The sequence below is a fragment of the Protomyctophum parallelum genome, assembly GCF_964188405.1.
Source record: "Protomyctophum parallelum genome assembly, chromosome: 22".
NCBI lineage: Eukaryota > Metazoa > Chordata > Actinopteri > Myctophiformes > Myctophidae > Protomyctophum > Protomyctophum parallelum.
Genome location: NC_139714.1, coordinates 1,266,988 through 1,271,657, shown reverse-complemented (window position 1 = coordinate 1,271,657; position 4,670 = coordinate 1,266,988). Strand labels below are relative to the sequence as shown.

Below are 4,670 nucleotides of genomic sequence, written 5' to 3'. Positions count from 1 at the left end.
ACACTAGTGGAACGTCATCAATCTGAGCGGCCAAGACGGAGATCTCCGCCCTATCAAATCCCGCTCATCGCCCCGGACGGAGATTAATCAAAAGACGGAACATTATCATTATGAACATCCGGGCGAACATTCCGCGATTATGGATCTTTCGGATACTTCTATTGTCACTGTTGATGTACAGCAAAGCACACAGAGATGTAGTGGTTAAATGTTTGTGAGAGATGGCAGGAGGTTTGAGAAGGAAAAGTGTACAGAAAGTGTAAGAAGAAAATGGGTGATGTGTCCAGTGCTGGATGTTGAACGGAGTGTTAATCCTAATCTATTTAGTTATTCAAATGCCGCACGATACTTGAGCAGCACACGCCACAACACGTTCCCGGGTGTCTGCCATTGTCTGATACCTTGTGAGGGAGAGGGTTCAGTGCACAGTTTGTGTGCACGGTAGTAATGCGTGGGTTGACCCGCAATCCTCGGATGAGTCAGACATTTTCTTTCTTTTTCTTTTTTTTCTTTTTGTCGCGACAGGTTGGGGACAGTCAAATTCATTCATTACCACCCCTCCCCAAGTTTAGCATCACTAGTGCACGCCACTGCACGGGAGTTTTACCCATCGTTTTCTCCGGTATCAATCTAACCATTGATTATAAGAAGAGAGAAAAAAAGTGGTTGTTTGCGGGGGAAGGGGCTCGGATCAATCTAAATGCACTTTTAAAACACTCCTTAAGAATAGAAAGGGGATGGTAGTTGAGGAGATTCAGGTGGGGTGTTAGGGTTATGTTATGTTTTTGTTAATAAGTTATTTTAATATTATTTTTTTTTACTGTGGGCTGGATTCCCAATTGGGGTGATGCATATTGTAGGTATTGAAAGCTGTCCCATGGGTTAGTAAATGCAAACCTACAAAGCCAAGTCACGTGTAGACTTAAGGCAAATTTATATTTCGTCATACGACCATGGCACTAGACAAAAATCACACTTTTTCTTTTGGGTGTGGAGGGGGCGGTCAAAAACGCTTGTTGAAAGCGTTGCGTGAAGAAGTATAAATTAAGCTTTATTTTTTATTACATTCATTAATTTAACCTTACTTGAATTTTTGGTTTGCCTAATCCATAGCCAAACTTTGTGATGATTCTTTGAAAGAATTACATTGTGTCTTAAATATTACTTTCTCGTTCTTGTTTTGCTTGTTTATGTAAGATGTTCTCCAAACTGAGTTAAAAAATTAAAAAGCAATGCCCATTATCTAGTCATGGGTAGGGGTTGAAAAATTCTCTTCAATATATAACCAAATTTACCATGAGAGAATACTCGGTTTGACATTCATGACAGAAATGTTCTTTATTATTATTTTCAGATTTTTCTCGCATGTTTAGTGGTGCAAAAAGCCAAAAACATTTTCTATTAGAAAAAAACTCGCCTGCTTTAAACATTAACATTGTTGATGCTTTTAAAGGTTTGTTTTTGTGAATGATTTGAAAGATATAATTCCAAAGTGTTTATTATAGACATCTTCCTCTTGCTGCTATTAAGCTTTTCTTTTTCTAGTCTAGACACAAAGATTATGTTGCCTTATTGTGATTCACTTGAGTGTGCTGCTATGTTATGACATTTTGAAAATGTAACGTTCTCCTTGCTTTTCTGCCTTGTGCGTACTGGAGGGCAAGTAAGAGGTTTGGTCTGGGACTAGAAGCACTTGTGTTCGCAGTCCTTTTTTGAATAGCATGTTTATTCTCAATTATTGTCTGTTATATTCCTATTATCTGATATTCTTGCTGCTTCCTGTGTTCCACATTTTATGCAACCTGTGACTAGTAGTTTGTGTTAAAGTAACACAAAAGCTCTATAATCACCTTTTAAAACGTGGTGTTATATTGACTATCAAAGTCAAACATTCTAGTATCATGATCCCTTCTTTGACATTATGGTTTTATGCAAATCCATGTCATTCCTGCAGTAATATACTACATGTCTGGAAATAAAACACTGCACTGCAGCTGACCTGAGCTTTGCTCAATGTTCTCCCTGAAATAAACACTAGTGATAAGGGAAGATTAGCAACATGTCTGGCCAATCGGTTGGTCTATTCACACAAATTCTATTAAACTGAATGAAATGGTTTTACATGACTTACATGACTAAGATTTTCTTAGTGATGTAGTGTTCTCTGTAGTGGAACTTATGACTAATTAATAGCAGTGTTATGATGGTATAAGTAGCCAGAGACTGCAGCTATAGTATTTGATGTGTGAATCACTGCATTGCCACATTGTCTTTTGAGATTATATGGAATCTCCCACAGGAAAATTCACAATGTATGGGTGGTAATGAAAGAAGTCAATTTGCAGTACTTGTCCACCAGGGGGAGACAAGCGAACATGATAGATTTTAAAGCCATTTACATTATAATAAAAGTAAAATTGTTTATGTGTATAATGTAATTCTTGAGGACTTTATATTTAGCAACCATCAGTATTGATATTCTCCATTTCAGTGTATTCTCATTGACTTTTCTGTGTCCTATAAACATGCTGTATTGCATTTAAGTGGAGGTTTGTGTATGAGAACATTAGCACTTCTAATGAAGTATAATTGAAATGGACAAAACCACCTACAAGCACTTAAATTAAGGCTAGAATTGAAACGCAGTTTACAGGTAGAAGTCACACCATCAAAGATATTGCAAATACAGTAGGCCTATATTTTAGCTGCATATTGTTATAAACAAAATCATAGTATAATAATGCCAAGTTGACTTGGAGTTGACAAAACACAAGCACTGTCTGGTGTGCAAACTATCTTAGAATAAAGCTTAACGTTCAGTGAGAATACCTCTTAATTCCCTCAGTTACTTAAAATCAGAAAGCTTAAAGGGATACAATGGAGGCTGCAGTGTTTTCAAATGTGCATTCCTGATTAAGCAAGTAATCACTGCAGTATCATGAGATCTTACACTTCACAATATCCAAAATGCAGACAGAGATAGTTGTTCACGTCTCATTATGTTGGCACCGTGCAGAAAGTAGAAATCTCTGTACTGGTCCTGAGTGGTGTGTCATGAAGCCACATAGCCTATATGAAGCACAGACCCGCATTGCGGTATCAAGTAGGCTACGGTCGCCCCTAAACCATCTCGCCCCTCGATTCCTTTCCGCCGACCTCACGCCGAAACCTCGGTGGAAACCTCATGCAAGAACCTCGGTGCCACGGTTCTTGTATAGAGGGTATGCACGTGACATCGTCATTAAACCAGGAGGTTATGCAGGAACGTCTAAGTGCCAAAAAAACTACTTTCTGGCCTTGACAGCCCAATAGACCCCATACATCCAAACAGAAAAGTCCAATGTTATTGCATTAAACGACGTTAAACTCACTTTGCCACTCGATTTGCCATTGCCCTCTATTCTTTATTTTGTTTCACTGAGAATAAGGTTGGAAATACGTTTAGGGTTAGGCATAGATTTACTGGGGTCAAGTTTAGGTATAGGGTTAGGTTTAGGCATAGTTTTACTGAGGTTAAGGTTAGGAATAAGGAAAGGTTTAACTGTTTGAGCATAATTTACTTAGGTTACTTTAGGAATACCAGGCAGCGTAGTTCCACCAGCTGTACACCAGGGGCGAGTTGGTAAAGGGACGAGTTGTTTGGTATTCCCCATTGCAGCCCCTTCAGTGGATTTTACGTTAAAGGTCCACTTCACCCCTTTGGCAACCAGAGCTTATTGTCTCCACCAGGCCGAAGGCATGTGGAGAGAGTATGTTTTGCACTCCGTCCGTCCGTCCGTGTGTCCGTGTGTCCGTCCGTCCGTCCGTGACAAGCTAATCTCGGCCACCGTTAACCCGGTCGATGCCACATTTTGCACACACACTCCCTGGATGCCAACGATGAACCTCTGCCCCAAAATTTCCAGAACGGCCTGTTATAGCTCCACCAGGAGGCCGCTTTGTGCAAAACAAGATTTTGCACAGTACACCTACAGATTTTGTCCAAAAATCCCGCAAATCGTTACACAGTATCTCCATAGTCATGTGCTCAAGACGGATGTGTCTGATATTTCATATTCCATCCTAATTGGCTTAACATTGGCTTTCAAATTTTGCAGGATTGGCCTGTTTTGAACAAAACACCTCAAATCATGAACGCAGCGTGCAATTTCACGTGAAATCTTTCACGCACTTTCCTACTAGGCTGAGGAATATAGCCCACCCATTTCACATTGCCCTGTTATAGCGCCACCAACAGGTGGATTGTGCATGCGTGCCATCAACACGGATCTGCACCATTTCCCATATTCCATCCTGATTGGCAAAGATTGGAACAAACAAACAAAAAACATGTTTATATTACTCCTAAATATTCCTATCCTCCTGGTGGAGACCTGTGCCCAGAAGGGCACTTTTTCTAGTTTTAATGATGTTTAGGACACAAGAAACACTTTCCTGGGGTTTATATGTGTGTAATAAATGTTTTTTTTCTTTTTTGATATTTTGCCATGTTCATGACCAAAAACCTGCCATGAAAATGTGGTCTCACTTCCTTCCTGGACTACCAAGTCCCTCCATGCAACCCTCCCCCCTCTCCACAAGGAGGGGAAGTGTACTAAAGCATTATGGGCATTGTAGGAATTCAGCAATCCTAGTCAAACATTGTGCTACTGTTATAATATACAAATACT

General features: G+C 39.9%; 1 long non-coding RNA gene across 1 annotated transcript in view; it reads left to right on the top strand.

Moving 5' to 3' along the window:
- The window catches only part of LOC310853603, a 762,466-nt gene that overhangs the window by 42,261 nt on the left and 715,535 nt on the right, over positions 1–4,670 (top strand). The window lies entirely within an intron of this gene.